A 14,164-nucleotide genomic window follows, 5' to 3' on the forward strand; every position below is an offset into this window, starting at 1 on the left:
GAGCTGTTGATCATCAGATCTACTATTCAGGAAGTGTTTACATTCTATTTCTTCAGGCAGAGTCTGTAATCCGGCCAGGTAGCCTATGGATTCATCCTTCCTTTGGAAGGTGAGATATCCGGTGAATGCCCATACAGTCAATCTCTGTACAAGAAATATTGTGTTCTCACGAATCTTAGATCCGAGGCGGTTGAGTTGGTTGCTGGTGGAATTCGAATTTGCAGCAGTGTTTTCTTGGTGGCAACGGAGCAATGTCTTTCAACAGATTGCGATTGGAGTATGCTCTTGAGGGCAGCTCAAACTATATTGCATGGAAGGACAGGATGGAGGTAGTATTGGATGATAACGGGCTGAAGGAGTTCATAGATACAGATGTCCCAAAGCCTACTGATGCTACTCAAGCTGATGCTTGGAAAAAGAAGACCGCAAAATGTCGAAGGATTCTGTTGGAGGGCGTGAAAGATCACATTGTGTCCAGCCTCCATGGAAAGGCTACTCCATATTTGATGTGGAAATATTTAACAGATCTATTCCAAAGCAAGAGCGATTAGAGGAAGCTGGCGCTCAAAGATAAACTCAGAAACATCAAATGCGAGAAGGGTGACAGTATGCCCAAGTATCTCACGAAGTTCACTCAGTGTCGAGATGAGCTGGGAAGTGTGGGGGTTACTGTCGATGATGAGGACTCAGTGAGCTTGGCTCTCCTTGGTCTTCCGAAAAGTTGGCATTCCTATCAGGACTCTGTCAATGGTCGAGAGAAATTTCCAGGATGGGAAAGACTATGGTCAGATCTTGTGTAGGAGGAGATCAGGCGGAGTACCAGGGACGAATCTTCATCAAAGGTATCTGATGAAGAGAATTGCGCTTTGGCTGCCAAAGCAAAGAAGGGGAAGAAAAAGAAAGCTTCTCAGTCTGGTGCGAAAGGCAAGAAGTAGGATATGTCCAAGGTGAAGTGTTTTCACTGTCACCAGCATGGACACTATGCCACTAATTTTCCACAGAAGAAGAAGAACAATCAGGCTACTGGATCTTCAGCAGGAGAGGTTCTAGCCTCACAGTTTGAGCTTGATTTTCATTGATCGCATGCTTGGCTTCAATTGTGATGGGATCGGTGTGGTTCTTGGACAGTGGTGCGTCTTTTCACATGATGAGAGATAGATATTTGTTCTCTAATCTGGAGGACAAAGATCTTGGAATGCACATCGAGATGGGCAATGATGGTAGATACAGTGCGATCGGTATCGGTACCATTTCCTTTGAGAGGGAGTTTGGTAAACCCTTCGTATTAAAGGAAGTCATGCATGTTCCAGGATTGAAGAAGAATCTTATCTCAGTGGCGATGTTAGAAGACAAGGGGTATGATGTTGTTTTCAGCAAGGGAAAGGCCTTCCTACGTAGCAAGACAACTGGTGAGACCCAGAAGATAGGGGTTCGAGTGAGGAACCTTTCTCAGTTGCATGTAGATGGATGCATAGTAATGGCAGGCAAGGCAGAAGGATTGGTGAGCCGGGATGATGGTGATTTGTGGCACAGGAGATTGGGTCACCTTCACCATGGAGCCTTGAAGATACTGCAGCAGATCAATACAGGGCTTCCTAAAGGCACACTTGCTCAGTCAGATCAGTGCAAGGGGTGTACTTTGGGGAAGTTTGTGAAAACCACCTTTCACGAGAAGGATAGTCACACCACGACGATCCTTGAGAAAATTCACACAAACGTGTGTGGACCTTTTTCAGTTGCTTTGACAGCAAAACACAGGTATTATGTGATTTTTGTTGATGTTTTCTCTCGTAAGTGCTAGATCTTCTTCATGCAAAAGAAGAGCGAGACATATTCAAAGTTCTGTGAATTCAAAGCACTGGTCGAGAAGGAGTCAGGGAAGAATGTGAAGGCTCTTAGGAGCAATAATGGTGGTGAATACATCTCGGACGAGTTCAAGGATTTCTGCAAGGCAGAAGGGATTCGTAGAGAGCTCATAGCTCCCCATAACCCATAGCAGAACGGGGTAGCTCAGCAGAAGAACAGAATGATTGTGGGTGCTACACGGGCAATGTTGCATGATCAGGGCCTACCCCTTCACTTGTGGGTGGAAGCATGCAATACAACAGTTTATGTGTAGAACCGTTGTCCTCATAGGATACTTGGCATGAGTACACCCGAGGAGGCTTATTCTGGTAAGAAGCCTGATCTTTCTCATTTGAGGATTTTTGGTGCTAGCATTTACATGCATGTGACGAAGGATGCCAGGAAGAAGTTGGAGCCAACCGCAGAGGTTGTGATATTTGTGGGGTACACTGATATGCCCCACAACTATCGTGTGTATTTGCCAGACAGTGGTAAAACTATCGTGTGACGGGATATAAAATTTCAGGAGGAGAAAGCCATGAAGTGTTTGCTTGAGAGGGAGCTACACTTGCATGCAGATGAGGAGCTATTAGTTCCTAAGGATGAGCTTCAGGACGTGGATCAGCCACAGGACGAGGTTCATGGAGTGGAAGAGACCACTCATGCAACGCCAACCATCAGAGGGCAAAAGTGCTTGACAGAAGCTGAGTGACTGGCTCAAGATGCAGAGAAAGTTGTAGGACCACCTACAGCCCAACGCAGGCAGAGACAGTCACCTGATCGGTACACTGGATACATGACTCTTATGAGCAAGTGTGTTGTGACTGAGCCATCCTCTTTTGAGGAAGCTGTGTAGGATCCCGCATGGGTAGACGCCATGGTGGAAGAGTATGATTCTATTGTCAGAAACAGTGCATGGGAGATTGTTCCTAGACCGGAAGAGAAATTAGTGGTGGGTTCGAGATGGATCTACAAAGTTAAGCAGGCATTTGACAGGAGTGTAGAGAAGTACAAGGCAAGATTTGTTTCCCGAGGCTTTTCACAAATAGAGGGGATCGATTATGAGGAGACCTTTGCACCTGTCGCAAGGTATTCTTCCATACGGACGATTCTTTCTCTCTCAGCGCAGATGGGATGGCACATTCATCATATGGATGTGAAGACTGCGTTCCTCAACGGAGTCATTGAGGAGGAGGTGTACATTGAGCAACCCGAAGGCTTTGAGGTCTTCAGTAGCGAGTCGCATGTGTGCAGGCTCAAGAGAGCGTTGTATGAGTTGAAGCAAGCACCACGTGCTTGGTACACACCGATAGACAACTATTTCACAGGACTTGGATTCTCCAAGAGCGAGGCGGATCCTAACCTATACCAGATTGTGGTGGAGGGTAAGTTGCTTATCATTGTACTGTATGTTGATGATTTGATTCTAATGGGTGATGAGTTGTTGATACTGTCATGCAAGAAGGATCTTGCTACAAAGTTTGAGATGAAGGATTTGGGCCTCCTTCACTATTTCCTAGGATTGGAAATATGGCAGCGCAGTGGTGGACTATTTGTTTCTCAGGGCAAGTCTGCTCGAGAGATACTGGAGAAGTTCAACATGCATGGCTGCAAGCCTGTTGATACTCCTCTTCCTGGAGGTTGGAGGAAGGAGGATGCCACTTCAGGAGAAGAAGTGGATGCCACTGTTTATCGACAGTTGGTGGGGTCATTGATGTATTTGGTCAATACATGACCCGATATATGCTATGTAGTTAACCAGCTTTCACAAGCTATGGTTAAGACTACCAAGCTCTTCTAGAAGGCGGGCAAGCATGTATTGCGCTACTTGAGAGGCACATCGGGATATGGTTTGTGGTACAGACAGGAGGATGACGTGAAGCTATGTGGCTTCACGGATGCAGATTGGGCAGGGAGCCCAATGGATAGAAAGAGCACATCAGGAGGGGTCTTCAATATTGGATCGACAACAGTTTCTTGGTACAGCAGGAAGCAGAGATCCGTGGCACTCAGTTCAGCAAAGGCCGAGTATATGGCAGCAAGTTTGGCTGCATGCAAGGCTATATGGATGAGGAAGATCCTGGTTGGTTTGTTCGGTTCTCATTTGGATCCTACTGTGATTTACTATGATAACCATAGTTTCATTAAACTCTCGGCTAATCCTGTATTTCATGATAGATCTAAGCATATTGACATCAGGTACCATCATATCAAAGATTGTGTGCAGCGGAGGATCATGTTGCTTTCATACATTCCAATGGAGGATCAGGATGCTGATATTCTGATGAAGGCTCTCACCAGGAGCAAATTCAAGTACCACCGAGGCAGGATAGGGGTTGCTGATAATCCATATCTTGTCGAGAGGGAGTGTTGAGATTGCAACAAGATGATGGAGCTTAGTGAAAAGAGTCACCTTCACTAAGTGGGCCTGCAGGCAAATTATGGCGCAAGTTCTATTTTTGATCCCAGCAAGGATGATCACAGTATGAGTGATCACAGTATGGGTGATCACAGTATGGGTGATTACAGTATGAGTGATCAAAGTCTATTTTTAGACTGGATATCAAAAATAGAAAAGTCAAATATTATTGTCTCATAATAATATTTGGACTATAAACTTGATCTTATTCTCTTGGAGCACTTCAGTTTGAGCTATAGATGTGGCCCATGCAGCTGTCAGAAGGAAGTAAGCTTTTCTTATGAGTCAGTTGAGTTGTTGCATGCATGACTTCAGTTAGAACTCAATCAGTTGAGTTTGGTGGAGTTGATTGTGGAGTTGATGGACTTGTGTTCAGTTTGACTTGGTTAAACTAGTTGTAGTTAGTCTAACTGAAAATAGACTAATGATGAGTTGTTAAACTAATTATTAACTCATAATAAAACTATAGAATACATCAGTTAACTCAGTTGCATGTCAGTGCATGTTCAGTTCAGTAGGGACAGGTGTTAGAGGATCAGATTGCTATCAGTTGTGACTATAGCTGTGCATGATGATTTGCACAATCAGAGGGATTGAGTATGCCAATGAATTGGCCAATACCAAGAATTATAGCCTGTGCTCACGTCCAACAAAGTGTGAGTGATTATTTTCAGGTGAAATACGAGTTTGGTAAACCATTCTCATCAGTTCTTGAGCAGGTATTGAGCTGGAGAGGCAGGCAAGCAGTGGAATAGATTTGGAGATCAGATCTGAGCTGTATTGTGTGTAACAAGTGGAGCTGGTACTGGATTTCTTGTGATAAGCATTGTACTTTGTAATGTTACACATTCTCAATCATTAATATACAAATAGTGTGGGGTTTTTAGTGAGATTCTTTCCCCGGGTTACATATTGTGTCAATGTGTGAATGCTCTTGATGTTTTATTGTTATTGATGCTGCTATATTGATGATCAACGTAGAGGAGCTTATGTATTGTGTATGTATTCCACAATAGTACATGATCAGGATAATCTCTGTTGAAAATGTGTTAAATTATTTAAAATTTCTACAGTGTAAGGTCCTCAAAACTGGCCGATAAACTTTCACTGTACAGACCTCCCGAAGCCGATTGGCCATCTCTCTCCTTTGATAATCTTACATTCTATTGTAAGATTATCAAATGTCTACAAGAGAATGGTGTCTCTCTAAGAGACCAATTTGTTTCATAAGAGGATAATCAGCAAAAAAGAGAAAATATGTTGATTCAAAATCAGATCCAAACACTTGAAAAAATTTCAGATACTATTGTCTCCATCACATCCATACCTCATAATAAACCATTCACCTCATTTCACTTCATACTTTCCATTTACATTCACATACACTTTCCATCTTTTTTTTTTTCCATTCATAATCCACAAATAAAAGCATGAGGCTCATTCACATGCTTATTGCCCATTGCCATTTCTGCTCTCCATTGCCATTTTTCATTTTCATCTTTCATTTCCTGTCATTTTCATTTCGTAAATAAGCCCTGTTTCAATGCAAATTATTGAGACCATAGTCCGTTGAGTCTAAGTTCTTTGTAGAAACACCTTGAGGCTTGCATGTCTTAATGGAAAGTCCTCATGCTGACAAACAATGGGAATACATTAATGTCCCTTGTTCATCAGATCTTCTAGGTGACTCGACATCGGCAAATTCATTCGTACCTAGCAAGATGTGTTTGGGAATCTTGACTCTCATTGTCATCAATGGTAAGAGTTCTCGTGTTGACTAATGGCATCCATTAATGGCCACTAAGTCAAGAATTTCCTGCTATGTTCGACATTAGAACATTTTTTTCACATAGTAGGAATTGTGCCAATGAGTTTTGAAGACATGAAGACTATTATTTTCAGCATTTTAGAGCAGATTCAACAAGTTTTAGTATAAGCAATAAATAGTCATCTTAACTCTTTATCGATGACTCCTCTTGTTCAACCACTTAAAGAAGAATACGATTAGAATTTTGCAACCACCACACATACAACTCATCCATTCCAAAGGGTAAGTTAAGGTATGTCATTTTCTAACTTTTGACCATAGAGTTCCATAAAAAGCTAGAATGATAATTGTTGGAAAAAAATTTCTCTTCCTCATTTCGTAAAATTGCCAATACCATCATTTGGGGGGGGGATACATTCATATTCACATATTTCCATGTCCATATCATAATCAGGAGCCTACATACTTCTAACATATATTAACTATTACATTGCTATTATGAACATACAATGGTTTTTCTTCAAAAAGTGCTTAAAGGATAAATTGGATATAAACAAAATCTTGGTTGTCACACAAGAACCAACCATCATGCAATCCAATAAAGATATACTTTGAAACAATAATCAAAATATCATTATGCAAAGTTCAAAGATCAAAATAGAATGCAAAAAAAAAAAAAAAGGTTGTAACACAAGAACCAACCATGTTGCAATTCAAATAAAACACTTTGCAGAAATATGAAGTTATCAAATGATATCATGCAAAGTTAAGCCAAAGCTCAAGGATCAAAAGAGTTAATGTAATATATATATTGCATGAGGACATGCAATAACTTCAGTTGGGGGGGTATGTTGGGTCTTGAAATGTCATTCATTTCCATTACACTTTCACTATTATGTCCATTATATCACCTCCATTTCACCTCCATTTCACTACTATGTCACTACATTCATCCCACTTTCATTATCATTGGGCCACATTTATGTTTTTCCAAACTTTATTAATTCTTAGCCTTTTTAAGTGAATTTGTGGTTAAAAATTAGAAAATAATGTGCATATGCTTATACCTAACAAGTGGGTTGAGATTGTTGACATGTGTAGGTTAAAAGGAGGCTTCTAGAAGACCTTTATGTGGCACTCTAAGGCCAAATTCGAATTTGAGTGGAAAGAATCATGGGATTATGAGGATATGTGTCACATCTCCTAATTGTATTGAAACTTTAAGAAGACATGTGTCTTATCAGTTCCTATTTTGATTAGGACTCTAGAGGTAGAGGGAGAGATTCATGGACTCTCATTAATGAGATGGCTTCTCATCTTTTTGTATAAATAGGAGATCTCTCTCCTTCATTTGTTAGTCTTAGCTTAGCTTGGCTTTTTAGTTCTTTAGCTTGGAGTTTGTAGTTCTTCCTTGGTGGCTTTGTAAAGCTTTAGAGAGCTTTGTTGTATTTTGTAATTTTGAAGAATTTGAATAAAGCTTTGATGTTTTCAACATGGAAGGAGATGTGAAGTAGATGTCATGGAGCATATTAGAATGTAAGGTAGAGTAGATTTTATTTTGTAATTTTGCTTTGATTTCATTCATGTATGTCATTTTATTGCTTTCAAGTTTGATAGTTTAGATTTTCCATTCATGCAATTTTAATTCATGCAAGTGTGTTCAACCGGTTGATTGTAGATTAGTTTTTCTTTACATGTTTTTGCATCAAATAGTGACATGAGATTTGCCTCTCTGTTGAACTTTTTCTTAAGCTTTTCAATTTCAATTATGCTTTGATTTCAGTCTTATTTATTTGTTGTTGTTAGCTAGTTTAGATATCAAATTCTTCATGTTATTTGATGTTATCTCCGGAGCCATGGCTTAACCCCGAAAAGCTACTTGGCGAGCTATCGGATTATAAGTGAAGTGATTTGATTTTACTTTCATTCTGCAAGTAGGTAGTTTAGATATCAAGTTCTTCATGTTATTTGACGTTATCTCCGGAGCCATGGCTTAACCCCGAAAAGCTACTTGGCGAGCTATCAGATTATAAGTGAAGTAATTTGATTTTGCTTTCATTAATCTGCAAGTAGGTAATTTAGATATCAATTCTTCATGTTATTTGACGTTATCTCCGGAGCCATGGCTTAACCCCAAAAAGCTACTTGGTGAGCTATCGGATTATAAGTGAAGTAAATTGATCTTGCTTTCGTTAGTCTGCAATTTTTGGTTTGTTTGAGTGCAATAGTTTAGATTGTATTTCTGTAATTAGATGGGCAACAGAGACAGTGATTTCATGATCAATATTTCATCTTTTGTTTGATTTAAGTAGCTGCATATTTACATTCATGTTCAAGTATTAATTTTATCAATAGCATGTTTTGAGATCTTTTGAAGTGCTAAGTTTTGGAAGTTACCATAAGGGACATAAACCTTGTTTTGAAATCTACATCCATACGTGACCTTTAAAAGTATTCTTAAAACCTTAGAATATGATTTCCATTTGCATTAGCCACTATAGGAGATCAACAAGAACAAAAACCAAAACAAGATAAAAACTAGAAAACAACGAAATAAGAAAAAAGGTTAACTAAGCACATATGGTGCACCACACTTCATCAGTTTACGATACCCGGATTGATAATTTATGTAGCGCAATTTAAGATGTTAAATTGACTAGACAACACCCATGAAATATTGTCCTCAGTGAATCTACTCATTTTTAATAATGTGCCATTTCACAGGAAATTTACCCCTCCAATCCCAAAATTTTGTGTTGGCTTCGAAATCTACACGGCGAACCATTTTAGCGACCCCACAGAAATTTTTGCTGCCATTGTTCTGCATTTCCACCAACAAACTATATATATATATATATATATATATATATATATATATATATATATATATATATATATATATATATATATATATATGTATATATGTAATAAAAATCAGATCAAAAGAAATTGCATGGAATGTTCTGGATCATAAGAAGTGGTATTCTGTAAATATTTTGTAGAATCCGATTCCATTGATAATCACAAAAATTTAAAATTGGCAAACACAAAAACATAAGTATGATAATTAAATCCACCATACGTCAAACTAGTATCAAACTACCTATTTATATCTATCTAGACGATTTTTTTTATGAGGTGGCTTAAAATACACTCTCCATCACGATGGTGTTTAGGTTGACGGTGGAGTGCATAAACATAAAAATATGGTTATGCGGTGCCTTTGGGAAAATACGATGATGATGGGAGTGAAATTGTATAGCTATTTTAATAATTATGTTTTTTTGTCTTGAAAGTTGTGGAAATTTCGACCATATTTTGAAAAAATATGGCAAGAATTTTTGCAAATCTAAGTAAAAATTGTCAAACTTTATAATTTTAGGTGCCCTATATGTTTTATATTCACGGCACTAAATCCATTTCCACCATAAACACATTATTCAAATACTGCATCTACAAAAAAAATTAATTTTTTAACCCTGATTTTGACTACTTTTGGCCATCCACGCAATTCCTCAACCTCCATACACAACTCCTTTGAAATATATGTTTTCAATATCCCTTCCATGGTGGGTTAATTATGCTCTGTATGAGGTCTTCTAGGGATTTCAAGGAAAATAAATTAAACATGCATAAATTTTAACATTTAGACAATGAACAATTAGAAAATCGTACGAATTTTTCATTTCATGTAAAACCATAAAAGATATGCAATAAATACTCAAAAAATTTCCAATACCATGTAATCCCAAAAAGGTGTCTCCAATACGCAAACTAGTCTCCAATAGTAAAATTCCATATAAGATCACACCTCCAAGTATCAAAGGAAAATAGGCTTAGTTGAGCTCTTTCAAAGAGGCCAAAATCCACAAGTGTGATGATGAAAAATGAAACATAGTGATCCTCCTTTTATAGGATGTCTATCACTTCAAATAATTCATTAAAATCCCTTAAAATAAGATTAATTTTAAGTAGAAACAAATTAAAATGGGTTACAAGCCAACCCAATAGCTCAAAAAATAAAATATGCCAATAAATTCTAAACATTTAAATCATAAGCCCTAAATAAGCATGATTTCTTGCCCCTTTAGAGCTAAAAATGATCCAAAGGTGTAATGGAAGGGTTGAATGAGTCTCCAAGCATCATGATCATCATCAATTTGAGGAATTGTCCTCAAATCAAGCCTCAAAGCATCTCAATGTATCCAAAATCCAATTATGGCACCTGATGTCATCATTATGAGTTCAATATAGACAATGTTGTGTACTCTCTCTCTCTAACATTGACATTCCATCAAGTGCAAAAAATCCCTCCTCAATCATCCTGGTGGATAATCATCCTCATCTAGGCTCTAAATCAAGACATGCCCATCAAGTAGTGTTAAATTAAACTTAGGGTTGTCCTAAAAAACTATAGGATGCTCTGTTTTACTATAGGATACAAAAATACATAGAGCAAAAAATTGTTTTTGCCATAACTTGAAAACCATGCATCCATTTGCGAAGCTGTTTCAAGGAGAGATGCATATGGATGATGGTAACATGCTCAAGCAGTTTCAACAAATTCCAGTGCATGGTTTCCGAGAAATTGGCCTCCATCACCTTCAACCATTTTTGTATTTTCTTAATATCCGTGCATCCATTTAGAAAGATGTGTCATGGGGAGGTGAATACGGATGATGGTAACATGCCCAAGAAATTTCAGCAAATTCCAGTGCACGGTTTCCAAGAAATCAGCCTCCATCACCTTCAACCATTTTTAGTTTTTTCTCGAGATCTATGCATCCATTGACCAAAATTTTTCTATGGGGAGGTGCATAATGATGATGGAAACATGCTCAAAACGTTTCATCTCAATATAGTCTACCGTTTGGGAGATAAGGACAAAACAAGTCATTGTCCTGTAAACCTATAGGATATAGAACAACACCTACAGGATTAGCAGTGAGAAATTTTAAAGGAGATCTAGAGGTCAAAGAAGATCCTCCAGAGCTTAGCAACTGCATTAGGATCATCAACATCACCCTCCAATGCCTGTACATCGACACCAACTCAGCAACAACATGCATGTCTCTCCAACAACCATCAGGTAGGTACAGGTATACAATATTCTTAACCTCTTCTCTTGAGCATATTATAGTTAGAAATTTATTGTCAATGCATGAAAGATGAGGTTTTATAAGCTAAGGATTGGTCAGCAGTCTCAGCCGCCTTCAGCTAGTTAATTTCAACTCACTCCTTCACTCATGCAATGTTAAAAAGTCAAATTATGAAGGGTGATGATTTCAAGGAATGAGGACAGTAGTTAAAAGAAGAAATTTTTGCAAAGGCCAAGGTCACCACAACACTCCAAGCCCTCCATCCACTTCATATTCACTATATATTCATCATTCATTCATCCCATTTCATTCTTGAAAAAACAACAAACAAAGAGAGCATCCTCTCCATTTTCATGAAATTTCCATTTGCAGGTTAACAAGAAGGATGTTTAAAGAGCAAAGGAGGATCAAAAAGAGACCCCTGTCACTCACATTTTTATTTTACCACTCATTACCATTCATTCCTCCACCATTTTTGTCATCTTTTCCAGTCATTTACTTCAGTTTACAAAGGGACTATGTTTTCTACAAGATGATCATGTAGGAATTACTGTGACCTAGAAATCCTATAGGAGGTGTCCAAATGGTGGAACAAGGTAGAAGAAGGTTGATAAAGGTGTGGAAGACCTTTCCAAACTGAAAAAATATTCAAGAACCCATTTTGAATAAATAGCAAGAAGGCAAGCAAATGGTCTCAAGAAGCAATGATTGTTCTTTGAACAAATATGTTTTTGGGCTTGTCCTTGCAGAGCTTACAGCCAAGATTCTTAATACACAAGAGAGAGGTCATCAGGACCATGGATGAGGCACAATTAGATCACTAAGTTGCTTAGAGGATGAGCAACACTTTTAGCAAGGGGTATGATGGGCCTCTAAATTAGACATAAAATAAGGCCCATGCCTCTAATTTAAAACATAAATTAAGGCCTACGACCATCCTTCACCACATTAAACCTCTCTTTTTGCATTAGATTTTTTATTTTTAACTTTAATATATTCATTAGGAAGGTTTATGAATAATTGAATATTTGTGCCTAATTTTATTTATTTTTGTGGAATGTTATGAGAATATTGGGCAGATTATGAAGAGTTGGAGGAGATAATTTAGGGACTTGTTCCCTACTATTGAAGGATCAATAATAAATAATAAGTCAACAAGATATTATGGAATTATGGTACAAATTTTGAAACTCCGATGATTGAGAAAATCTAGGAATGTGTTCCACTGATCAAGGGAGCAGATCCACCAATCAAGGGAGAAGATCCACCAATCAAGGGATTCAGTGGGGAAAGCTTCCTCCATCCATGGGGAATGATTTTTAATCATTTTTTATAAGTACCAAGTCAAATTTTCCTCTAGGGAATGATTGAGAAAATCTAGGAATGTGTTCCCTCCCATTTAATGCAAATTCCTAGTATTGGGGGTTATATCCGCTAATCAAGGGATTTTGGTGGGGAAATCTTCCTCCATTCATGGGGAATGTTTCCTAATCATTTTATATAAGTACCAAGTTGAATTTGCCTCTAAGGGGGAGATTTTCATTGAATTTGCCTCTAAGGGAGAGAGCTTGTATTTTTGCAGCTCCATTGTATTTTCTTGCAGGGATGTAATTCTATTGATGAAAATAATCAATATTGGTGTCATGTTCAGCTTCTAAATCTTGTTCTCCTCCATAGGTCTTTGAGTTTCCTTGGGCTTGTCCATCCCAAGAACCTCAGAGCCCTTTTGTATTGTTTTCTTTCCTTCTTTTCATTGCTTATTCACATTCATCTCTAGTTTTTATTTATTTCTACTTTTGCATTTAGTATTAATGATTTCTTGTTGTAGGATTGAGTTAAATGGTTGATGTAAGTTCTTTTGTATGATCACAAGCATTATTTCATCTTTGAAAAAGCTTTGGAAGTTCGTAATAATCATTGAGTTTCTTGGATTAGTCTTCTTATTCCCAAATCTAGATTGTTGGACCTCCTTTTTAGCAAAGAACAATAAATTCTGTTATTTTTTAGAGCATGCTAACGAGCTTCAATTGAATTGATTCCACTTGCATTATATCACAAAAATTCTAGTTCATAACAAAAATTACCCCATTGCATTTCCACTTGATTTGGTTAGGCATTTTTTAGATTTACTAGCTCACTAGTTCTCAAATTTATAGATTTTCGACTAGTAATGTTTTTTTTTAGCATGGTTTAACAGAGGTATTTTTGAGTGATTCCACTTGGAATGGGGACCTAAGGCATCCTAGTTAATACTAAAATTTGTCCCATCCAATTTGGATTTGATTTTCTTGGTCATTCGATGAATTATAGTAAATCTATACATCCTGTAGGAAATCATTGTAGCATCCTATAGGAAAGACTGTTTCGAAGCCGAATTTAGGAAAAAGCCTCTAGGAAGCTAGCAAAGGGTCCCTACTTATCTCCCAAGCCTTCTGACCATTCACCATCATCTCCAAGCCACTTTCCACATCACCAAAAGAGATTAGCTTTCACACTCTCACATGAAAAAAGACAAAAAGAAAAACAAATTTATTTTATTCATTTACATGCAGAGTACTAGAAGGTTTGATGGTTTGAATTTGCATGCTTAGGACAGTAGGATTGCATACATGTTAGCTTAGAATTCTTTTGAACAAAATCCTCTTAGCAGTTAGTTAGAAAATGGTGTGTTTTAGCTTTTGATTTCATTCTCTTTCCTTGTACTTTATTTCTTGTAATAGGTTAAGGCTCCATTTTGAACATTTCATTTTTTGCAATTAATTTAGGCTTTGACTTTAGTACATGCACTCCATTGCATCATGACAACAAAGGAAGGACACATTGTATGCCGCACATATAGTGCCGACACCTCTTAAGTTTGTACGAACCCTGGGTTGATAATTAAAGTCAGTAGCCTTGGGAGTTGTAGCATTCTGGTTGCAATATGGAGGTGCATCACTTTCCCTATGTACTTTATCAAGCTAACTGATTATTATAGGCTTGTCCTACAAATTTCCGTGAAAAACATTCCCTTGTTGCTCGCCATCTTTACTT

The sequence above is a fragment of the Pinus tabuliformis genome, chromosome 4_2, assembly GCF_031772625.1.
Source record: "Pinus tabuliformis cultivar Carrire ecotype Pingquan chromosome 4_2, CPIR1, whole genome shotgun sequence".
In the NCBI taxonomy this organism is placed as follows: domain Eukaryota; kingdom Viridiplantae; phylum Streptophyta; class Pinopsida; order Pinales; family Pinaceae; genus Pinus; species Pinus tabuliformis.